Source organism: Pseudophryne corroboree, unplaced genomic scaffold (genome assembly GCF_028390025.1).
Source record: "Pseudophryne corroboree isolate aPseCor3 unplaced genomic scaffold, aPseCor3.hap2 scaffold_383, whole genome shotgun sequence".
Taxonomy (NCBI): domain Eukaryota; kingdom Metazoa; phylum Chordata; class Amphibia; order Anura; family Myobatrachidae; genus Pseudophryne; species Pseudophryne corroboree.
Genome location: NW_026970030.1, coordinates 376,794 through 402,885, shown reverse-complemented (window position 1 = coordinate 402,885; position 26,092 = coordinate 376,794). Strand labels below are relative to the sequence as shown.

The 26,092-nt window shown below is 46.4% G+C and overlaps 1 pseudogene; it reads right to left on the bottom strand.

Moving 5' to 3' along the window:
- Positions 1-24,132: 24,132 nt before the first annotated feature.
- On the bottom strand, positions 24,133-24,251 carry LOC135022104 (5S ribosomal RNA; annotated as a pseudogene).
- Positions 24,252-26,092: the final 1,841 nt, after the last annotated feature.

The window sequence follows — 26,092 nt, the reverse complement described above, 5'->3', positions numbered from 1 at the left end:
ACCAAAAGGTTGGTGGTTCAATCCCACCCAGGGACGTAATTGAACTTGTTATCAGATTTTGGTGATCTTTAAGTTGACAAGTCAAAATTTCAAATCCCCTCTTATGGTGTAGGGTACCTGGCCTTCTCTGATGTAATCAGAGTTAGATTTGATTCAGTGATTTTATAAAAACAGCTAGGAAGCACAATTTAGCAGTGGGTTGCAGAGAAAAAGAAATATGCTGGCAAAAAAATCCAATTGAGTGATTAAACAGCTCTTCATTTTCTGGCTTTATTTTTATGCTAACAAATTTGTTCTCTGAAAAGTGTCCACAAAGCCAAGTCTCTGATTAACACCTTTGTAAGGATGGTTTTTCACCTATTACTAAATTAAACTTGCTTCATTGGAAAGGCAGCAAGATGCATCCTCATTTCAATGTCTACTGAAATAATACAGGTTGACACCAGGAAACATTAACGCCACTGCATCCTTGCTGCTTTCTCATGTGGAAGTCTGTTTAATGTGAAAACAAGGTGATATCTAATTAGCACACAGGTAAGGAATTAAGAAAATCTATATTTAAGGGTGAAAATGTTTCTCACAAAATCGTTGCCCCAATGCATCATTGAAATTCAAGCTGGAAAGATGATTTTAATATATCACTTGTACATTTTGTATTGCTCTTCTGGTGACAATGTAGTTTGTTTTTGTCAATTACCATTTTAATAATAGGGTAAAGAAAATTAATGGATTTTTAAAAGAAAACAATACTTTCAATATACTATTAAAACAAATTAAAATGGTAAAAGTTATTGTACTTTAATGAAAAATAAAAGAGCAAAAATATCAATCCCAGTTTTGATTACTTAAATTAACAAAAAAAAATGCATATAGCAAAGGATAGTTTCAATCTGCCTACCTCTGGGTAATGGGCCCAGCATGCTTCCATTGCAGTACTCTGCTGCACATGTAAGTGCAAGAGATCCTGAAGCACTCACTCATCATGGGAAAGTACCAATGTGTTTCTTCATTGGTTGATGGAAGAAACATCTTACAAAAACTCTCCAGATTATTGACTTTTTAAAGTTTTTCTAGGAAACGTTCTAGATGTATGCTTATTAGCCTTTGTCAGTATGTACTTTTTGCAAAGTGTTTCTGTGGCGCAATCGGTTAGTGTGTCCGGCTACTAACCAAAAGGTTGGTGGTTCAATCCCAACCAGGGACGTAATTGACCTTGTTATCAGATTTTGGTGATCTTTAAGTAGACAAGTCAAAATTTCAAACCCCCTGTTCTGGTATAGGGTACCTGGCCTTCTCTGATGTAATCAGAGTTAGATTTGATTCAGTGATTTTATAAAAACAGCTAGGAAGCACAATTTAGCAGTGGGTTGATAGTGGGTGACTGAAGCATGTATGAGTGGGAGATAGTGGGTGACTGAGGCCGGGGTGACTGGGAGATAGTCAGTGACTAAGGCAGGGGTGATAGGGATATAGTGGATGACTGTGGCAGGGGTGACAGGGACAGTAGGAGACTGAGGCAGGGGTGACAGGGATAGTGGGTGACTGAGGCAGGGGTGATATGGAGATAGTGGTTGACTGAGGCAGGGGTGACAGAGATAGTGGGTGACTAAAGCAGGGGTGACTGGTATAGTGGGTGACTGAGGCAGGGGTCGCAGGTATAGTGGTTAACTGAGGCAGCGGTGACTGGGAGATAGTGGGTAACTGGGGCAGGGGTGACAGGGAAAGTGTGTGACTCAGGCAGGGGTGATAGGGAGATAGTGGGCAGCAGATCACTGCCTTGCTGACAGCAGCACATCCCTGCTTCACTGACAGCAGCACATCCCTGCCTCATTGACAGCAGCACATACCTGCCTCACTTATAGCAGCACATCCCTGCCTTACTGACAGCAGCAGATCACTGCCTCACTGACAGCAGCAGATCACTGCCTCACTGACAGCAGCAGATCCCTGCCTCTCTGGCAGCAGCAGATCCCTGCCTCTCTGGCAGCAGCAGATCCCTGCCTCTCTGGCAGCAGCAGATCCCTGCCTCTCTGGCAGCAGCAGATCCCTGCCTCTCTGGCAGCAGCAGATCCCTGCCTCACTGGCAGCAGCAGATCCCTGCCTCACTGGCAGCAGCAGATCCCTGCCTTACTGACAGCTGTATATAGGGCCTAATTCAGATCTGATCTCTGCTGTGCATATTCACACAACAGGAGATCAGGTCTGAAGTGTGTGTGTGTGCTGGTGCCGCAGTGCACCGGCACATGCCAGAGATGCGATAAGCATCTCTGCCCAGTGAGCACCTCTGCCAACACATACTTATCTTGCATATGAGATCTCTTGATCATAAAGATAGTTCTCACAGGGTGAGGTTCATCCATTACATTTTAAAGTAGGAAAGTACAAATTACATATTCAAATTACATATATGTGCTGGATTCAAATGTGTTCCCCCCTTCCTTTCTCAATTGTGCCCATCAGCAGCTATTCTAATGTTGCTGCCAATGGGTGTGACACATTCATTTCTTCTGTGGGGTACACTGGACTCCACAAGGATTCACATTGGGGTGTAGAGTAGGATCTTGATCTGAGGCACCAACAGGCTCAAAGCTTTTGACTGTTCCCAAGATGCTCAGCGCCCCCTGCTCTATAACCTCGCTTCCATGAACAGGGAGCTCAGTTTGTAGTTGGTGCCTTCAGTAGTAGGCCACTTAACAGGGGGCTGCCTCAGGCAGCCTATTCTTAGCTATTAATTTTGACAAGAAAAGAAGAACTTTTTTTATAAGAATCTACAAGGGCTGCAGCAGGCTAGGTCTAATAGACATCTTTACTGCAGCTCCATCACTCCCAGCGGCGCAGTATACTCCCGTGCCCTGGTTGCTGTGTCACTGCAGCGGAGGCTCCGGTTTCTTCCTAAGGTCAGTCACACACACACCGCCCTCCGGGATCACGAGGCCGCTGATGAAAGGGAGGTAAGGGGCTTCTGTGCCCACACTATACCGAGATCCAGCGTGGCTGTAGGGGGCGGGCCGTGTGTGCACTGGCGTGGACACTGATTACTGGGCAGCTGCTCCACTAGCCACCAGGGACAGTTAAGGAGCACAGCTCTGGGGGTTTTTCTCCTATATTAACCCCATTTTGTACTACCTGCAGTGCATTGTGATAGGTAATAGAGCCTGATTCAGGTTGGATTGTAATCGCAATAAGCAATCCAACTGCAAAAATTGCTAAGAGCATACGCATGCGCCTGCATTTTCTGTGGCACCCCGCAGATAATGCGATCACCTCTGACTGTCAATCGGTGCGGGGGGGGGTCAGCAACAATCCATTTCAAAGTCGGAGATGGAGCGGTGCAGGGGCAGGGCTACAAAATGGGGTCGGCAACGGAGAAACAGGAGGCGTGGTCAGAGCGGCTGCATGACATCACATGCAGCCGCTGCGATCACAAAAATGGTGGCGGCTTCCTGCGCACACGTACAGTCTGCACCAACAGGAGGCTAACCCATTTTTTATGATCACGCTGAACTGCACTGAGACTGCAATTTCAGCGTGGTCAAGAAGGGAGGCGGCATGCTGGGTGGCCATGCCCTGTGATGGGTGGCCCCAGCATGCGAACCAAAGGATTGCAAATTCTGTTACTTAGCAGAATTTGCTATCCTTACTGAATTAGGCCCATTGATTACAAAATTGTAAACAATATTTGAAGTTTTTCTTCAGGGACTAACACAAAAGATGCTTGGGGCTACTAACACATGGGTAAGCCACGTAAAGCTTTCCATGGGTCAGTGGCATCACAACAGGGTTGCGGCACACACCCGAGTGTCACCCGCCAAGGGGGGTGACACCAAAGTGCCGGCTCTTCTTCAGTGACAGAATATGGGTGTTTCACTGTGACATTACGTGCAACACCCAGTTTCTGTCACTGTGCAGGAGCCAGCACCACTCACACACTAGTCCCCGGGTGCAGCCCCCAACCCCCGGGATACCCGGAGCAACAAAATGGTGATTCAGGCCACGCCCCTACCTATGAGACCATGCCTCCTTTTTACCATTGCGCTGCTTATCTGCGCGCATTGCATTACAATCTCCTTCGCCACCTCTCTGGGTGTCACCAGTGATAGTGACACCTCTGCCATGCTTGTAGCAGCTGGTCCTAAGATCTACGCCTCCAGCCCTGAGTGTTTGCCCATGTGACTTGTTGATCATCATAGCGAAGCAGATGCTTACAGAAAACTGCAGGGGCTTAGATTGAAAAGAAAAACATTGATGAACCCATCATTTCAGCGACAGGGTCTGCCACACGACTGACTGAAATGACTGGTTGGTTTGTGCCCCCACCAAAAAAGAATCAATCAATCAATCTCTCCTTGCACAAACTGGCTCTACAGAGGCAAGATGTCCACCTCATCATCCTCCGATTCCTCACCCCTTTCACTGTGTACATCCCCCTCCTCACAGATTATTAATTCGTCCCCACTGGAATCCACCATCTCAGATCCCTGTGTACTTTCTGGAGGCAATTGCTGGTGAATGTCTCCACGGAGGAATTGATTATAATTCATTTTGATGATCATCATCTTCTCCACATTTTCTGGAAGTAACCTCATACGCCGATTGCTGACAAGGTGAGCGGCTACACTAAACACTCTTTTGGAGTACACACTGGAGGGAGGGCAACTTAGGTAGAATAAAGCCAGTTTGTGCAAGGGCCTCCAAATTGCCTCTTTTTCCTGCCAGTATACATACTGACGTGCCTACCTGGATGCAGTCACTCATATAATTCTCCACCATTCTTTCAAAGGTGACAGAATCATATGCAGTGACAGTAGACGACATGTCAGTAATCGTTGCCAGGTCCTTCAGTCCGGACCAGATGCCAGCACTCACTCCAGACTGCCCTGCATCACCGCCAGCGGGTGGGCTCGGAATTCTTAGCCTTTTCCTCGCACCCCCACTTGCGGGAGAATGTGAAGGAGGAGCTGTTGATGGGTCACGTTCCGCTTGACTTGACAATTTTCTCACCAGCAGGTCTTTGAACCTCTGCAGACTTGTGTCTGCCGGAAAGAGAGATACAATGTAGGTTTTAAATCTAGGATCGAGCACGGTGGCCAAAATGTAGTGCTCTGATTTCAACAGATTGAATCCTGGTTAAGTGAATTAAGGGCTCCATCCACAAGTCCCACATGCCTAGTGGAATCGCTCTGTTTTAGCTCCTCCTTCAATGTCTCCAGCTTCTTCTGCAAAAGCCTGATGAGGGGAATGACCTGACTCAGGCTGGCAGTGTCTGAACTGACTTCACGTGTGGCAAGTTCAAAGGGTTGCAGAACCTTGCACAACGTTGAAATCATTCTCCACTGCGCTTGAGTCAGGTGCATTCCCCCTCCTTTGCCTATTTAGTGGGCAGATGTATAGGCTTGAATGGCCTTTTGCTGCTCCTCCATCCTCTGAAGCATATAGAGGGTTGAATTCCACCTCGTTACCACCTCTTGCTTCAGATGATGGCAGGACAGGTTCAGGAATGTTTGGTGGTGCTCCAGTCTTCGACCTGCGGTGGCTGAAGGCAGAAAGTGGCCCGCAATTCTTCGGGCCACCGACAGCATCTCTTGCACGCCCCTGTCGTTTTTTAAATAATTCTGCACCACCAAATTAAATGTATGTGCAAAACATGGGACGTGCTGGAATTTACCCAGATGTAATGCACGCACAATATTGGTGGCGTTGTCCGATGTCACAAATCCCCAGGAGAGTCCAATTGGGGTAAGCCATTCTGCGATGATGTTCCTCAGTTTCCGTAAGAGGTTGTCAGCTGTGTGCCTCTTATGGAAAGCGGTGATACAAAGCGTAGCCTGCCTTGGAACGAGTTGGCAATTGCGAGATGCTGCTACTGGTGCCGCCGCTGCTGTTCTTGCTGCGGGGGGCAATACATCTACCCAGTGGGCTGTCACAGTCATATAGTCCTGAGTCTGCCCTGCTCCACTTAACCACAGACAAGTGGACATTGGGTACAACTGCATTTTTTAGGACACTGGTGACTCTTTTTCTGAGGTCTGTGTACATTTTCGGTATCGCCTGCCTAGAGAAATGGAACCTAGAGGGTATTTGGTACCGGGGACACAGTACCTCAATCAAGTCTCTAGTTGCCTGTAAATTAACGATGGATACCGGAACCACGTTTCTCACCACCCAGGCTGACAAGACCTGAGTTATCCGCTTTGCAGCAGGATGACTGCTGTGATATTTCATCTTCCTCGCAAAGGACTGTTGGACAGTCAATTGCTTACTGGAAGTAGTACAAGTGGTCTTCCGACTTCCCCTCTGGGATGACGATCGACTCCCAGCAGCAACAACAGCAGCGCCAGCAGCAGTAGGCGTTACACTCAAGGATGCATCGGAGGAATCCCAGGCAGGAGAGGACTCGTCAGACTTGCCAGTGACATGGCCTGCAGGACTATTGGCTCTCCTGTCTAAGGAGGAAATTGACACTGAGGGAGTTGGTGGTGTGGTTTGCAGGAGCTTGGTTACAAGAGGAAGGGATTTAGTGGTCAGTGGACTGCTTCCGCTGTCATCCAAAGTTTTTGAACTTGTCACTGACTTATGATGAATGCGCTGCAGGTGTCGTATAAGGGAGGATGTTCCGAGGTGGTTAACGTCCTTATCCCTACTTATTACAGCTTGACAAAGGCAACACACGGCTTGACACCTGTTGTCCGCATTTGTGTACAGGATGCATACCTTCATGTCCCCATTTATCCACCTCATCAGGCGTACCTCAGATTTGCGGTACAGGACTGTCATTGCCAATTTCAGACGTTGCTGTTTGGTCTCTCCATGGCCCTGAGAATTTTCACCAAGGTAATGGCGGAAATGATGGTGCTCCTGTGCAAGCAAGGTGTCACAATTATCCCGTACTTGGGCGATCTCATAAAAGCGAGATCAAGAGAGCAGTTGCTGAACAGCGTGTCACTTTCACTGAAAGTGTTACAGCAACACGGCTGGATTCTCAATATCCCGAATTCGCAGTTGATTCCTACTACTCGTCTGTCTTTCTTGGGCATGATTCTGGACACGTACCAGAAGAGGGTTTATCTCCTGATAGATAAGGCCCAGGAACTCATGACTCTTGTCAGGAACCTATTGAAACCAAAACTTGTGTCAGTGCATCACTGCACTCGAGTCCTGGGAAAGATGGTGGCATCATACGAGGCCATTCCATTCGGCAGGTTCCATGCGAGGACTTTCCAATGGGACCTACTGGACAAGTGGTCCGGGTCACATTTACAGATGCATTGGTTGATCACCCTGTCCCCCAGGGTCAGGGTATCACTCCTGTGGTGGCTGCAGAGTGCTCACCTTCTCGAGGGACGCAGATTCAGCATTCAGGGCTGGATCCTGGTGACCACAGACGCAAGCCTCCAAGGTTGGGGAGCAGTCACACAGGGAAGAAATTTCCAAGGTCTTTGGTCAAGTCAAGAGACTTGTCTTCACATCAACATATACAATGCCCTACGTCAAGCGGAGACCTTACTTTGCGACCAACCGGTTCTGATCCAGTCAGACGTCACCGCAGTGGCTCATGTAAACCGCCAAGGCGGCACAAGGAGCAGAGTGGCGATGGCACAAGCCACCAGAATTCTTCGCTGGGTGGAGAATCACGCAAGCGCACTGTCAGCAGTGTTCATTCCGGGAGTGGACAACTAGGAAGCAGACTTCCTCAGCAGACACGACCTACATCCGGGAGAGTGGGGACTTCATCAGGAAGTCTTTGCACAGATTACAAGTCGGTGGGAACTGCCACAGATAGACATGATGCCGTCCCGGCTCAACAAAAAGCTACAGAGGTATTGCGCAAGGTCAAGAGACCCTCAGGCAGTAGCTGTAGACGCCCTAGTGACACCGTGGGTGTTCCGGCCGGTCTATGTATTTCCTCCTCTTCCTCTCATACCCAAGGTGTTGAGGATAATAAGACAAAGAAAAGTGAGAACAATCCTCATTGTTCCAGATTGGCCACGGAGGACCTGGTATCCGGATCTGCAGGAAATGCTCACAGAAGATCTGTGGCCTCTCCCTCTAAGACAGGACCTGTTGCATCAGGGGCCCTGTCTGTTCCAATACTTACCGCGGCTGCGTTTGACGGCATGGCGGTTGAATGCCGGATCCTAGCATTCCGGTTGAGGTCATCCCTACGCTGATAAAGGCTAGGAAGGATGTAATGTTAAAACATTACACCGTATATGGCGAAATTATGTTTCTTGGTGTGAGGCCAGGAATGCTCCTACGGAAGAATTCCATCTGGGCCGTTTCCTTCACTTCCTACAAACTGGAGTGAATTTGGGCCTACAATTAGGCTCTATTAAGGTCCAGATTTCGGCCTTATCCATTTTCTTTCAAAAAGAATTGGCTTCTCCTCCAGAAGTTCAGACTTTTGTAAAAGGAGTGCTGCATATTCAGCCTCCTTTTGTGCCTCCGGTGGCACCTTGGGACCTTAACGTGGTGTTAAGTTTTCTAAAATCACACTGGTTTGAACCACTTAAAACAGTGGAGTTAAATTATCTCACGTGGAAGGTGGTATGTTATTAACCTTGGCTTCGGCTAGGCGAGTGTCGGAATTAGCGGCTTTGTCACATAAAAGCCCATATTTGGTATTCCATGTGGATAGAGCGGAATTGCGGACCCGTCCTCAATTCCTACCAAAAGTGGTCTCATCTTTTCATATGAACCAACCTATTGTGGTGCCTGTGGCTACGCGTGACTTGGAGGATTCCGAGTTACTTGATGTGGTCAGGGCTTTGAAAATTTACGTGGCCAGGACGGCTAGAGTCAGGAAAACTGAAGCGCTGTTTGTCCTGTATGCAACCAACAAGATTGGTGCCCCTGCTTCAAAGCAGGCTATTGCTCGCCGGATTTGTAACACGATTCAGCAAGCGCATTCTATGGCTGGATTGCAGTTACTGAAATCGGTCAAGGCCCATTCCACGAGGAAAGTGGGCTCTTCTTGGGCGGCTGCCCGAGGGGTCTCAGCACTACAGCTGTGTCAAGCTGCTACTTGGTCGGGTTCAAACACCTTTGCAAAATACTATAAGTTTGATACCCTGGCTGAGGAGGAACTCATGTTTGCTCAATCGGTGCTGCAGAGTCATCCGCACTCTCCCGCCCGTTTTGGAGCATTGGTATAATCCCCATGGTCCTTACGGAGTCCCCAGCATCCTCTAGGACGTTAGAGAAAATAAGATTTTAAACCAACCGGTAAATCTTTTCTCGTAGTCCGTAGAGGATGCTGGGCGCCCGTCCCAAGTGCGGACTACTTCTGCAATACTTGTATATAGTTATTGCTTCAATAAGGGTTATGTTATAGTTGCATCGGTCCTGCACTGATGCTATGTTGTTTTTTCATACTGATAACTGGGTAGTTTATCACAAGTTATACGGTGTGATTGGTGTGGCTGGTATGAATCTTGCCCTGGATTAACAAAATCCTTTCCTCATACTGTCCGTCTCCTCTGGGCACAGTTTCTCTAACTGTGGCATAGAGGGAGGAGCCAGTGCACACCCAGAACTAAAGTCTTTCTTAAAGTGCCCATGTCTCCTGTGGAGCCCGTCTATCCCCATGGTCCTTACGGAGTCCCCAGCATCCTCTACGGACTACGAGAAAAAGATTTACCGGTAGGTTTAAAATCTTATTTTCTACTGTATTCTTTTCTATCCTAGTTTATTACGACCCACTCTCATCCAAGGAGTTTGATATTCTACTACCTGCATGCAATTTAAATTGCTTAAATTGTTTATATGGTTGATTTGTCCTTCACAATCCATAATCTGCAACTTGGATGGTTTTGTGTCATTGAAAAATAAGATTTTACTTACCGATAAATCTATTTCTCGTAGTCCGTAGTGGATGCTGGGACTCCGTCAGGACCATGGGGAATAGCGGCTCCGCAGGAGACAGGGCACAAAATTTAAAAGTTTGACCACTAGGTGGTGTGTACTGGCTCCTCCCCCTATGACCCTCCTCCAAGCCTCAGTTAGGATACTGTGCCCGGACGAGCGTACACAATAAGGAAGGATTTTGAATCCCGGGTAAGACTCATACCAGCCACACCAATCACACCGTACAACTTGTGATCTGAACCCAGTTAACAGTATGACAAACGTAGGAGCCTCTGAACAGACGGCTCACAACAATAACAACCCGATTTTTTTGTAACAATAACTATGTACAAGTATTGCAGACAATCCGCACTTGGGATGGGCGCCAGCATCCACTACGGACTACGAGAAATAGATTTATCGGTAAGTAAAATCTTATTTTCTCTGACGTCCTAGTGGATGCTGGGACTCCGTCAGGACCATGGGGATTATACCAAAGCTCCCAAACGGGCGGGAGAGTGCGGATGACTCTGCAGCACCGAATGAGAGAACTCCAGGTCCTCCTTAGCCAGGGTATCAAATTTGTAGAATTTTACAAACGTGTTCTCCCCTGACCACGTAGCTGCTCGGCAGAGTTGTAATGCCGAGACCCCTCGGGCAGCCGCCCAAGATGAGCCCACCTTCCTTGTGGAATGGGCCTTGACAGATTTAGGCTGTGGCAGGCCTGCCACAGAATGTGCAAGTTGAATTGTGCTACAAATCCAACGAGCAATCGTCTGCTTAGAAGCAGGAGCACCCAGCTTGTTGGGTGCATACAGTATAAACAGCGAGTCAGATTTTCTGACTCCAGCCGTCCTTGAAATATATATTTTCAATGCTCTGACAACGTCCAGCAACTTGGAATCCTCCAAATCGCTAGTAGCCGCAGGCACCACAATAGGCTGGTTCAGGTGAAACGCTGAAACCACCTTAGGCAGAAAGTGAGGACGCGTCCGCAGTTCTGCCCTGTCCGAATGGAAAATCAGATATGGGCTTTTATACGATAAAGCCGCCAATTCTGACACTCTCCTGGCTGAAGCCAGTAGCATGGTTACTTTCCATGTAAGATATTTCAAATCCACCGATTTGAGTGGCTCAAACCAATGGGATCTGAGAAAATCCAAAACTACATTAAGATCCCACGGTGCCCCTGGGGGCACAACCGGGGGCTGTATATGTAGTACTCCTTTTACAAAAGTCTGGACTTCAGGAACTGAAGCCAATTCTTTCTGGAAGAAAATCGACAGGGCCGAAATTTGAACCTTAATGGACCCTAATTTGAGGCCCATAGACAATCCTGTTTGCAGGAAATGTAGGAATCGACCCAGTTGAAATTCCTCCGTCGGGGCCTTCCTGGCCTCACACCACGCAACATATTTTCTCCAAATGCGGTGATAATGTTGTGCAGTCACCTCCTTTCTGGCTTTTACCAGGGTAGGGATGACCTCTTCCGGAATGCCTTTTTCCCTTAGGATTCGGTGTTCAACCGCCATGCCGTCAAACGCAGCCGCGGTAAGTCTTGGAATAGACACGGTCCCTGCTGAAGCAGGTCCCGTCTTAGAGGTAGAGGCCACGGATCTTCCGTGAGCATCTCCTGAAGTTCCGGGTACCAAGTTCTTCTTGGCCAATCCGGAGCCACGAGTATCGTTCTTACTCCCCTTTGCCGTATAATTCTCAGTACTTTTGGTATGAGAGGCAGAGGAGGAAACACATACACTGACTGGTACACCCATGGTGTTACCAGAGCGTCTACAGCTATTGCCTGAGGGTCTCTTGACCTGGCGCAATACCTGTCCAGTTTTTTGTTGAGGCGGGACGCCATCATGTCCACCATTGGTCTTTCCCAATGGACCACAATCATGTGGAAGACTTCTGGATGAAGTCCCCACTCTCCCGGGTGCAGATAGTGTCTGCTGAGGAAGTCTGCTTCCCAGTTGTCCACTCCCGGGATGAACACAGCTGACAGTGCTAATACATGATTTTCTGCCCAGCGGAGAATCCTTGCAGCTTCTGCCATTGCCCTCCTGCTTCTTGTGCCGCCCTGTCTGTTTACGTGGGCGACTGCCGTGATGTTGTCCGACTGAATCAACACCGGCTGACCCTGAAGCAGAGGTTTTGCCAGGCTTAGAGCATTGTAGATTGCTCTTAGCTCCAGTATATTTATGTGAAGAGACGTCTCCAGGCTTGACCACACGCCCTGGAAGTTTCTTCCCTGTGTGACCGCTCCCCAGCCTCTCAGGCTGGCATCCGTGGTCACTAGGACCCAGTTCTGTATGCCGAATCTGCGGCCCTCTAACAGATGAGCACTCTGCAACCACCATAGCAGAGACACTCTTGTCCTTGTGGACAATTTTATCCGCTGATGCATCTGCAGATGCGATCCGGACCATTTGTCCAGCAGATCCCACTTAAAAGTTCGTGCATGGAATCTGCCGAATGGAATCGCTTCCAAGCTACCATTTTTCCCAGGACTCTTGTGCATTGATGCACAGATACTTTTCCTGGTTTTAGGAGGTTCCTGACTAGATCGGATAACTCCCTGGCTTTCTCCTCCGGAAGAAATACCTTTTTCTGAACAGTGTCCAGAATCATCCCTAGGAACAACAGACGTGTCGTCGGGATCAGTTGGGATTTTGGAAAATTCAGAATCCACCCGTGTTGTTGGAGCACTACTTGGGTTAGTGCTACTCCGACCTCCAGCTGTTCTCTGGATCTTGCCCTTATCAGGAGATCGTCCAAGTAAGGGATAATTAAGACGCCTTCTCTTCGAAGAAGGATCATCATTTCGGCCATTACCTTGGTAAAGACCCGGGGTGCCGTGGACAATCCAAACGGCAGCGTCTGAAACTGATAATGACAGTTTTGGACCACGAACCTGAGGTACCCTTGGTGTGAAGGACAAATTGGAACATGAAGGTAAGCATCCTTGATGTCCAAGGACACCATAAAATCCCCTTCTTCCAGATTCGCTATCACTGCTCTGAGTGACTCCATCTTGAACTTGAATTTTTTGTATGTACAGGTTCAGAGATTTTAGATTTAGAATCGGTCTTACCGAGCCGTCCGGCTTCGGTACCACAAATAGCGTGGAGTAATACCCCTGTCCCTGTTGTAGGAGGGGTACCTTGACTATCACCTGCTGAGAATACAGCTTGTGAATGGCCTCCAATACCGTCGCCCTGTCGGAGGGAGACGTTGGCAAAGCAGACTTTAGGAAACGGCGAGGAGGGGACTTCTCGAATTCCAACCTGTAACCCTGAGATACTACCTGCAGGGTCCAGGGGTCCACCTGCGAGTGAGCCCACTGTGCGCTGAAAACCGACCCCAAATAATTCCTCCCCCTTATACGGCAATACTTCCATATGTCGTTTGGAATCCGCATCACCTGACCACTGGCGCGTCCATAAACTTCTTCTGGCAGATATGGACATCGCACTTACTCTTGATGCCAGAGTGCAAATATCTCTCTGTGCATCTCGCATATAAAGAAATGCATCCTTTAACTGCTCTATAGTCAGTAAAATACTGTCCCTATCCAGGGTATCAATATTTTCAGACAGTGACTCCGACCAAGCCACGCCAGCACTGCACATCCAGGCTGAGGCGATTGCTGGTCTCAGTATAACACCCGTATGTGTGTATATACTTTTTAATGTATTCTCCAGCCTCCTATCAGCTGGATCCTTGAGGGCGGCCGTATCAGGAGACGGTAACGCCACTTGCTTTGATAAGCGTGTGAGCGCCTTATCCACCCTAGGAGGTGTTTCCCAGCGCGCCCTAACCTCTGGCGGGAAAGGGTATAATGCCAATAACTTCTTTGAAATTAGCAGTTTTCTATCTGGGGTAACCCACGCTTCATCACACACTTCATTCAGTTCCTCTGATTCAGGAAAAACTATCGGTAGTTTTTTCACACCCCACATAATACCCCTTTTTGTGGTACTTGCAGTATCAGAGATATGCAAAGCCTCCTTCATTGCCGTGATCATATAACATGTGGCCCTACTGGAAAATACGTTTGTTTCTTCACCGTCGACACTGGATTCAGTGTCAGTGTCTGGGTCTGTGTCGACCGACTAAGGTAAAGGGCGTTTTACAGCCCCTAACGGTGTCTGAGACGCCTGGACAGGTACTAACTGGTTTGCCGGCTGTCTCATGTCGTCAACCGACTTTTGTAGCGTGCTGACACTATCCCGTAATTCCATAAACAAAGCCATCCATTCTGGTGTCGACTCCCTAGGGGGTGACATCACCATTACAGGCAATTGCTCCGCCTCCACGCCAACATCGTCCTCATACATGTCGACACACACGTACCGACACACAGCAGACACACAGGGAATGCTCTGATAGAAGACAGGACCCCACTAGCCCTTTGGGGAGACAGAGGGAGAGTTTGCCAGCACACACCCAAGCGCTATAAATATATATAGGGACAACCTTAATAAGTGTGTTCCCTTTATAGCAGCTCAAATATTATAAATATCGCCAATAAGTGCCCCCCCTCTCTGTTTTTACCCTGTTTCTGTAGTGCAGTGCAGGGGAGAGTCCTGGGAGCCTTCCTCGCAGCGGAGCTGGGCAGGAAAATGGCGCTGTGTGCTGAGGAGAATAGGCCCCGCCCCCTTTTCGGCGGGCTTCTTCTCCCGGTTTTTTTGGAACCTTGCAGGGGTTAAATACATCCATATAGCCCCAGGGGCTATATGTGATATATTTTAGCCAGAATAGGTATATTACATTGCTGCCCAGGGCGCCCCCCACCAGCGCCCTGCACCCTCAGTGACCGCTGGTGTGAAGTGTGCGGAGAGCAATGGCGCACAGCTGCAGTGCTGTGCGCTACCTCATGAAGACTGAGACGTCTTCTGCCGCCGGTTTCTGGACCTCTTCTCTATTCGGCATCTGCAAGGGGGTCGGCGGCGCGGCTCCGGTGACCCATCCAGGCTGTACCTGTGATCGTCCCTCTGGAGCTAGTGTCCAGTAGCCTAAGAAGCAAATCCATCCTGCACGCAGGTGAGTTCACTTCTTCTCCCCTAAGTCCCTCGTTGCAGTGAGCCTGTTGCCAGCAGGACTCACTGAAAATAAAAAACCTAACAAACTTTTTCTAAGCAGCTCTTTAGGAGAGCCACCTAGATTGCACCCTGCTCGGACGGGCACAAAAACCTAACTGAGGCTTGGAGGAGGGTCATAGGGGGAGGAGCCAGTACACACCACCTAGTGGTCAAACTTTTAAATTTTGTGCCCTGTCTCCTGCGGAGCCGCTATTCCCCATGGTCCTGACGGAGTCCCAGCATCCACTAGAACGTCAGAGAAATCTTATAATAAAAATGTATATATATATTAAAAAAAAAAAAAAAAAGTTATAAGACATATGCATTCAATATTTGAAGAAACAAAATAAAATAAAGCTATCTATTGGGTTTCACTAACAAGCACATTGGAAGACTTGACTACTGTTAAAAGACATGCATTACATGGTATAGAGCCACAAACCACAATGTAGTAAAATAAAAACAAACTTACATGTGTATCAAACCTATGTGAGGCTTACATTGATAGTGCAAGATCAACACTATCAACTGTGCAAACTAGACTGCACATAAATGCCATAAAATTTATCTGAGATTTTAGTAAATAAGGCCCGTTGCTGTCCGGGTCACGCAGCCGTCACGGCCCACCCCCATACGGTCCGGTCATGTCTGCGTTGTCCGGACTGTGCCCCCAAAATGGCGGCACAACGCCACTGGCCCGACTCCTCCTGCCCAGTGACCGCCTATGCCTGTCAATCAGGCAGAGGCGCTCACTGGGCAGAGATGCTGATCGCATCTCTGGCATGTGCCGGTGCACTGCGGCACCAGCACACACGCACTTCAGACCTGATCTCCTGTTGTGTGAATATGCACAGCAGGGATCAGGTCTGAATTAGGCCCTATATACAGCTGTCAGTAAGGCAGGGATGTGCTGCTGCCAGTGAGGCAGGGATGTGCTGCTGGTAGTGAAGCAGTGATGTGCTGCTGTCAGCGAAGCAGTGCTGTGCTGCTGTCAGCGAGGCAGAAATGTGCTGCTGTCAGCGAGGCAGGGATGTGCTGCTGTCAGCGAGGCAGGGATGTGCTGCTGTCAGCGAGGCAGGGATGTGCTGCTGTCAGCGAGGCAGGGATGTGCTGCTGTCATTGAAGCAGGAATGTGCTGCTGCAGTGAGGCAGAGATATGCTGCCCACTATCTCCCTTTCACCCCTGCCTGAGTCACACACTTTCCCTGTCACCCCTGCCTCAGTTACCCACTATCTCCCAGTCACCGCTGCCTCAGTCAACCACTATACCTGCGATCCCTGCCTCAGTCACCCACTATACCAGTCACCCCTGCTTTAGTCACCCACTGTCACCCTATCACCCCTGCTTCAGTCACCCACTATCCCTGTCAACCCTGCCTCAGTCACCCACTATCTCCCAGTCACCCCTGCCTCAGTCAGCCACTATCCCTGTCACCCCTGCCTCAGTCTCTTACTGTCCCTGTCACCCCTGCCACAATCATCCACTATCTCCCTATCACCCCTGCCTTAGTCATTTATTATCCCTGTCACCCACTTTCTTCCCATACTTACCCAACCCCTTCCTATCACCCCTCCCACAGTAACCCACTATCTCCCTGTCACCCACTATCTCCCAGTCACCCCGGCCTCAGTCACCCACTATCTCCCACTCATACATGCTTCAGTCACCCACTATCTCCCAGTCATCCCTGCCTCAGTCACCTACTGACACCAGTGCAGACATTTCTGCTGCGGCCTCTCCACTCTCCAGCGTGAACGTCCTGACGACTGAGGAAATCCGCTTCCCAGTTGAGGACTCCGGGAATGAACACTGCCGATATTGCTGTCAGATGACATTCTACCCAACGGAGGATTTTTGATACTTCCAGCTTTGCCATGCAGTTTCGAGTGCCGCCTAGTTTCGAGTGCCGCCTTGATGATTTGTGTACTCTACCGTGGTGGCGTTGTCAGATTGTACTTGAACAGGCCTGTTCTGTACTAGAGGCAGGGCCAGTGTCAATTAATTGAACACTGCCTGCAATTCCAGAATGTATATCAGGAGGAGAGATTCCTCCCTGGTTCACCGCCCTGGAGAAAGTGTTGCTCCAACACCGTGGCCCAGCCCAAAAGACTGGCATCCATTGTCAGGAGGACACAGTTGGAGATCCAGAAGGGATGGCCCCTGCTCAACTGTTGGTCCTGTAGCCACCAGCTCAGTGTCAGACGAACCTCCGGAGTCAAGGAGATCATTTGAGACATTATCCGATGAGGCAGGCCGTCCCACTTGGAGAGGATTAACCTCTGCAGAGGGCGGTAATGAAATTGAGCGTACTCTACCATATCGAAAGCCGACACCATGAGGTCTAGTACTTGCATCGCCGTGTGTATCAACACTCTTGGGCGAGAGAGAAAGATACTGTCCTGAATTTTCAGGACTTTCTCTGGAGACAGAAACAATTGTTGGCTGTGTGTGTCCAGCAGTGCCCCTAGGTGCACCATGTTCCGAGCAGGGACCAGCGAGGACTTTTTTCAGTTGATGAGCCACCCGTGGACTTGTAGGAATTGGACCGCCAGTTCCAGATAACTGTGGAGAACCTCTTGGGAGTTCACCAGGATCAGCAAGTCGTCCAGATTTGGCAGGATCCTGATTCTCTGATGGTGAAGGGTCGTCATCACGGCCATGACCTTGGTGAATATCCGAGGTGCCGTGGCCAAACCAGAAGGCAGGACTTGAAATCCAAAAACAAACCAGGCACAACACTGCTTAGCTTCCATCATCAGATGAGATTGGACATATCCAGTGTGATGCGGCTGTAGATGATTTTTGCTGTTTCTAACTTCAACATCAATGAATAAGTTTCAAAATAGAATGCATCAAGAGAACGGTGTTGGTAGTATAAAACTACCTACAGCACCTGGTATTCCCAGGTGGTCTCACATCCAAGAACAAACCAGGCCTAAAATCAGGTGATATTGGGCATATACAGTGTGGTGTGGCTGTAGATGAGCTTAGTGGTTTCTGTTAGAGTTCTTCTACTTCTAACTACTCGTACATAAATGAATAAGCGGACGATTTATTAAACCTGGTGAAATGATAATTTGCATGGTGATAAAGTACCAGCCAATCAGCTCCTAATTGCCATGTCACAGGCTGGGTTTGAAAAATGACAGTTAGGAGCAGACTGGCTTGTACTTTATCACCTTGCACTTTATCAGTTCACTGAACTAATCTCCTCTTGCGCTATAAATAGTATGATATGGCTCAAAGTTCAATAAAAACAAATAAATAATTTCATATATTCTATATTTTTTATTACATATATATATATATATATATATATATATATATATATATATATATATATATATATATATATATATATATATATATACACTTTACAATAAACTATTAGACCGGTCAAATAAAATCACTAACAATATATTTGCATAGCTATAGGAGGTGGATCTTAGATAAACTCTGTGCACAGAGAAATTTTCAAAAATAAAAATCAGTCCATATATTGGATTAAAAAATCAATTTACCAGCTGTAATTCGCACCCATGTAGTAGATAACATATTTATAAGTTGTTATATATTGGAATTCCTCAATATGCTGCCACTTGGCAAAGGAGATGATATTGTGCAAAATAACCGCTCCACACTGGAGCCTTACGTGTAGCTTGCACCAGTTGTTATAACACGGGAGAGTCATTGGACCCTTATACCAGCCTTATTTGCACCCCCAAAATATACCATCATCTAGCGGTAATATCCGTGGACTAAACGGAGATCGGGAGAACACAACCGTGACTGTGGTGTCTGCATACGGCACTTGGAGGCGTGGACTCAGAGCTTGGAAGTCGGGTAATTATTCAGCACTGCAGGCGCCAGTGAAGCGCCGTTCCTGCAGCCCGAGACCGTCTCTTCTGTCATTGGACTCTCCCGTGTTATAACAACTGGTGCAAGCTACACGTAAGGCTCCAGTGTGGAGCGGTTATTTTGCACAATATCATCTCCTTTGCCAAGTGGCAGCATATTGAGGAATTCCAATATATAACAACTTATAAATATGTTATCTACTACATGGGTGAGAATTACAGCTGGTAAATTGATTTTTTAATCCAATATATGGACTGATTTTTATTTTTGAAAATTTCTCTGTGCACAGAGTTTATCTAAGATCCACCTCCTATAGCTATGCAAATATATTGTTAGTGATTTTATTTGACCGGTCTAATAGTTTATTGTAAAGTATATATATATATATATATATATATATTTATATGTAATAAAAAATATAGAATATATGAAATTATTTATTTGTTTTTATTGAACTTTGAGCCATATCATACTATTTATAGCGCAAGAGGAGATTAGTTCAGTGTTCCAGTGTTACCGGAGACTTTAAAGTGCCGGTTCTTTTTTACTTGATTTACCCCAAGTCAAGCTCTCTCCTGCAGCTTAAGTATACATTAATTGCAGTATTATTTGTACATAATTTTTAATACCAGTAATTTGATCACCAGAATATGGTGATGATGTATTAGCGCCTGGTTATATTCTTTTGTATTGTTTTACTTAATCAGTTCACCAGGCTTAATAGATCTGCCCCAATGTTTCAAAATGGAATGCATCAAGAGAACGGTGTTGGTATTGTAAAAATACACACAGCTCCTGGTATTTCCTGGTGGTCTCCCATCCAAGTACTAAAACCAGGACCAACACTGCTCAGCTTCCATGATCAGGAGAGATTGGGCAAATCCAGTGTGCTGTGGCTGTAGATGAGCTGGTGGTTTCTGTTAGAGCTCTTCTACTTCTAACTTCTGGTACATAAAAGAATATGTGTAAAAATTAAATGTACAGTACCAAGAAAAGGGTGTTGGTAGTTTAAAAACACCTAAATAATCTGATAATACATGGATGGGAGACTGCTTGGTAGTAACAAAGTCCAATACTGCTTTGCTTCAAAGATCAAATGAGATTGGGCATATCCAGTGTGGTGTGGCTTTAGATGAGCTTTGTGGTTTCTGTTAGAGCTCTTCTACTTCTAACTACTGGTACATTAATGAATATGTATAAAGTTGTAGTTTATCCAATATCCCTTTACTACCTTACCTTCCCCCCCCCCCTCCCCTCCCCTCCCCTCCTTATAGCTTCCTTTGTTCTCTCCTCCTCGTGTGTGCGTTAGTTGTTTTCTCATACATCCTAGAGGATGCTGGGATCACATTAAGAACCATGGGGTATAGACGGGATCCGCAGGAGACATGGGCACTTTAAGACTTTCAAAGGGTGTGAACTGTCTCCTCCCTCTATGCCCCTCCTCAGGGCCGAAACTAGGACTAACGGCACCCGGGGCAAGACAGAAATTTTGCGCCCCCCCCCCCCAAAATAAATAAATAAAAATGAAAGAGGAGGTGACTTTTTCTGACATTAGCCCCAGAGTTGGCAGGGGCAATAGATGGCTGCAGCTACAAAAGGGTGCCTTTAAGTGCCATGGCTGTGTGAACTGCAGCTTTATGATGACAGGAAAGACATGCAGTCATCCAACTAAAGGAACAACATACCCGCTACGATTTCGGATGTCATGTGACACTAAATTTGTGACATACCTGATACTCTGTCCCTGTGGGAAAATTTATATAGGGAAGACGATACGTATGCTGAAGGAGAGGATAGCGATGCACAGGTCCTCCATAAAAAAGGCGTATCAAAAAATGGATGGAAGCACGCCACCGGTGGCTAGGCATTTTGTGACTATGGGACACAAATTAGGTGAATTTAAATTTATGCCTATAGACCATGTACCACCTTTGAGAAGAGGAGGAGATAGACACAGACTGCTATTACAGCAAGAGTGCCGATGGATCTACATGCTTGATGCGATGGTCCCTAATGGACTTAATGAAGAATGCTCATTTGCTTCATTCTTGTAATGCTGGCACTGGTGATAGATTGAAGATCCCTATAATATGGTAGAATTAAGTATAGAGAGTTATTGCAAGTACTTTGGGTCTAATCAGCAGATTGTTTCATTATCATTCTCCATTTTTTATTTATTTTTATGTGTATATGTTAACTCTGTCGATACTGTCTTGCATCGGGGCAAATGATCATCGTTGTCCCTCTTTAATTATTGTAGTGGACGGTTCATAAATATATGGACCCGATACAGAACAGTATCGAGGAGCATTCTCTGGGTTGGTTGCTGGTGAATATGATTAGGTTTTTATGATAAGTCTTTTGTATACTGTTGTGGATGCGACCAGCTGCAATGTGTCCCGGACACACTCACTTTTGATTTTGGCTTTGCTGCCCTTAACGGCTGGTGTCTGCGCCGCTGGTGGGACGCACGGTGCGGCTCACGGGTCCGGACTTCCGGTTGGGTGACGCGTGCGTGTCGCGTGTCCGGACTTCCGGCCGGGTGGTTCGCTGGCGTGCGTTCCGGCTGCGGTGCACCCCGGCCGGGCGGTGTGACGGGTCTGAACGGAAGGGAGTGATGACGGTCACAGGTGTAGCAGGTAAGCTCCATTAAGTGTGTTTAAATAGAGCACACAAGTGAACAGATTTTTTGGCACTTTATACAGGCTTATTTTGCACATGGCACTATGGCACTTTGTAAGGCTATTCCCCTGATGAAGGATTAAGTCCGAAAACGGCTGTTTGGGTGGTCTACTGTGTTTCCCTGTGCTGATCAAACGATGAGTATATGACGAGCCTTGTAACATTATTCACGTTTATAATACAGCATTTCTTGACAAAACTACAGTGTGCTGGTCCTGTCTTTGTGATTGCGTGGACATGTGATGATATATTTACCTGCTTGACCGGACACCTGGACTATACCTCTGAGAGTGTCAGTGCGGCTTCCCGGATTCTCATTCTGTGATAATCTTATATATATATATATATATATATAATATATGTATGTATGTGGCTGTGTACATATATACACGCTAGGGCTTTATATATATCTATCATGTGTGTATTACTGGTGTCTGCTGGTCTGAGGGATATCTGTGTTGAATTTGTTTCTTATTTTTTTTTTTTTTTCTATTTTATTATATATATATATATATATATATCTGTATATATCTGTATATCTGTAGCTGTCACAGTGGTGAAAATGAGCAGTAGTTTGAATGAGCTGCAGGGGTTAACACCAGTCACAGTGAATATGTGTGTGTGTTTTACCTCCGTCTCTCGCTGTCCTGCTTCCATCCATCACTGTGCTGTCGGGCTGAATGCAATGCTGTGTGGGGCCAGAAAAAGGTCAGTAGCTGACCACATTCGTAGCTCGTGCGGGCGGGCAGTATAGTTTTTTGGGCTTGCCGCCGCTGCTTAGAAACTAGAAACTTAGAAACTAGACGTTACCCTGACTCCCTAGCTCCAGCAGCCGTGGCCAGCTTTCTGCAATGCCTCATGGGATTTGTAGTCTCTATGCTACTGCATAAAGTCTAAGCAGTAGCACACATGACTACAAATCCCATTTTTCTTCAATAGATTCTCTGCTGTGTCAGACCCAGCTGATCCCAGCGCCCTATCAAATCCCGCGCCCGGGTCACATGCCCCCCCCTAGCCCCTCCCTAGTTTCGGCTCTGCCCTCCTCCAGACTCCAGTTTTAGAATTGTGCCCAGTGAGACTGGATGCACTACAGGGGAGCTCTACTGAGTTTCTCTGAAAAGACTTATGTTAGTTTTTCTTATTTTCAGGGAGGCTGCTGGCAACAGTCTCCCTGCTTCGTGGAACTTAGGGGAGAGAAGTATGACCAACTTCTAGTGAGTTCAATGGCTCTGCTTCTGGCTGACAGGACACCATTAGCTCCTGAGGGTGCTGATCGCTAGGTACGCCTAGATGCCCACTCCCGTAGCCTGCCATCACCCCCTTACAGAGCCAGAAGTCAGAAGACAGGCGAGTAGCAGAAGAACAGAAGACTTCTTCTCCAGTGACGGCATTCTGAGGTACCACGCAGCGAGCGGAATGCTGTGCGCCATGCTCCCACACAAAGACAGGCACTGCAGGGTGCAGGGCGTGTGGGTGGGGAAGGGGGGCACCCTGGGCAGCATAAATTCCTCACAAAAGGCTGGCAAAAGTGGACATTAGTGCCTGGGCACTGTACTTACCCCGCCAGCGTAATTAATTATTTGTTTCTGAGCGGGACAGAAGCGTGCCATTACAGCGGCGGGGCTTCTTCCTCACCTCACCAGCACATCTATAGAGCGTAACAAGTCTATCACTATAGAGTTTATTATTTCCCAGACTGTGTACTTTTGGCGCTGGATTGTGAGCTGAAAAATCCTCTCTGTCCCTCTGACAGATTTACTGTAGGTCTATCCCCCATAAGCCGATGTGTCTGTGGGTACTTGGTACATGTGTGTCAACATGTCGGTGGCTGAATGTTTTTCCCAAGAGGAAACTATATTAGGAATGCAGACATATGATGGTGGCCCTGTTGGCACCACCAATAACTGACTGGGTGAAAGTTTCAGTAATATCAGAGTGAGGTTGGATAAATCTGTGTCCCAGACACAGACGTAGAGAAAAGATGTGATGTTCATGGCTATGCTTCTTTTCACTCAGGCCCGCAAAAATGTTACTACACATCGATACTGACTCGGATACTGATTCCTATGTCGGCCATAATATTTCCTGATTAGATCCAATATTGAATGTATTGGGGGTATACCGCACTGGAGAATGGTAAGGTATCTAATAGATATTGTTAGAACCAAAATACATAATACAACGAGAAAATCTGAGTTTTCTAATGTTATCTTGAGTTTGGTGGTGCACCCTGAGTCAGTGGTAAGACATACAACAAAAGGGAGAGAAGAAGACTCTTTTGTGGGTGCACTCTTGTATGTTTAAGAGGTCTCAGAAGAGACAATAAGTAAAGATTATAAATGAATTTTTAAATATAACTTTTATTAACAATAATTGATAAAATAGTAGAGTTTACTGTCAAAAATTGGAGGTAGGGGTGGGGGGGAAGGGTGGGGGGGAGTTGGGGAATAGAAAGGGGGAACACAGAACGAATTAATTACAGTGTAAATACTGAATATTGTTCTGGAATGCCTGGGTGCGATAATAACAGCTGGAGACCCTGAAAATTGAAGCGTTTTTATTCTCTCATGAGCGATGATGAGGAGACAGATGGGATGATTAAAGATGGAATGAGCAAGATGAATCTGCTGTCAGTGTTAGACGCTGAGCAAAACCGTCCAGGAATTTCTACTAAACTGAGTATTCCTCGAGAGTCTCCCACTCGAGTACTGACCCAGCCCTACACTGCTTAGCTTCCAAGATCGGAAGGATTCGGGCGTTACCAGTGTGGTATGATAGTAGAAAAAATATTAGATATCGAGGGCTCGAGAATCACTGATGAGAGTTCACGAAAATGGAGAAATAAAAGAAAAGACAAGAGAATGAGTGGAGGAGGAAAATAGGGGATCTGCTGCCACCGTTAGACCGGGATAATTACCCCTGAATCAGTGGTGAGAGTCCTGAAGATAGTATAAAGTGAGGAAAAGGAAACGATACTGATAGGTAAAAAAAAAAAAAAAAAATTTTTGAGATTGGTTGATAGACAATGGGCTGCTTGATTGCAGGATGCTGATAGTACCTATGATAAAGGTACTAGGTGTGATAAAAAGCAATTTGTACACAATTAGCAGTCAAATAAATTGATTAGACCCATACATCACCATCAATTTGCTACTATCAGATTATTATAATTATACCAAAATGGTATCAGGTGGAAAAAGAAGGAGAAAATGAACAACAGTTTCTTATTTGTGTTCCGCTGTATGCAGAGCTGCAGAAATACTATATAATATGATTGCAAGATGCTGATAGTACCTATGATAAAGGTACTTGGTGTGATAAAGAGCAATTGTACACAATTAGCAGATAATTAAATTGATTGGAACCATGCATCACCATCAATTTGATGCTGACAGATTATTGCACATTGTACCAAAATGGTATCAGGTGAAAAGAGAAAGAGATAATGAACAACAGTTGATTATACAGAGCTGCAGCAATGCTATATAATACGCAGTATAGAGGATAGTGATAAATTGCTCAGCCAAATGATTAGATCAAAATGACTGAAAATAAAGGTTTAAACAGTATCCTATGTGGTATTAAGCCGCTAAATGCCGACTATCTGTAAAACGGGTACTTGCAAAAAACAGCTTGATGAATGCTATTATCAAATATAAATATGCAAAAAGATGCTGATATTGAGCAGATATTACCCGGAATTGTATGGAACGATCAGTCACTAATATGAGCAGGATACTTTCTGAGTGCGGAATGTCCGTGTCAAAGTCCAGGCAAATTGAAGATGCAGGATACACTGGTTCCCAGGAGCTGAGCAGTTCGTTTATAGCCGCACTGTCGATCAAAGTACCTGATGTATTGTGGAGACGTGGTCAGGTTGGCTGAGGAGAAGAGAGACACAATGTTCCTGGTCCCATCGCGGCAGTATCTAGCGGCGGCGGGTTGATGCAGCGGCTGCTGAGGAAAGAGCGGCTCGTGGTTCAGGATGTCCGGAATCAGCTGTCACACCCAGGCAGTGGGGATAGGGAACGGAAAACTAGTTTCACCCGTTCACCGGGCTTGATCACTTCCTGTTCCCAGAGGGGATAGTGCAGGCTTTATCTTGCAAGGGAGCTGGTCGTTGTCCAATCAAAAGGGAGGCGTGTCCTGTGTTTGTAAATTGCTGCACAGGTGGAACGGTTGTTCTGTTTAGTATTGGTTCCCTATTATGCTTGCAATTAGTGGCCCATTGCACAAAAGGAAAAAACAGAGAATATGTGTGAGAAATATACAAGGTTATTAGATAAAAAATGAGCATCTTGCTTATTATATAAGTGGGCATAGTGAAAAAATGGAAATAAAAATAAAAATAAATAAAAATAAAATGGGGAAAATTAGCAAAAAAGAATAAATGAATGAAAATAATAAAATTGAAGCTTTCACAAATTGTTTATGAAATATTTAGATGATAAGAATAGATTAAATTTAAGTATAATAAATGATAATTGCTGGAAAAATATGTTAGGACAGCATATCTTGTCTGGAGTTATAAACAAACACGTTGTAAACATTGCATGAGGATATTCATGAATATGTTAATTTGGATTAATAATGCAAGTGACGTCGATGGAAGTGGTGGGAATGA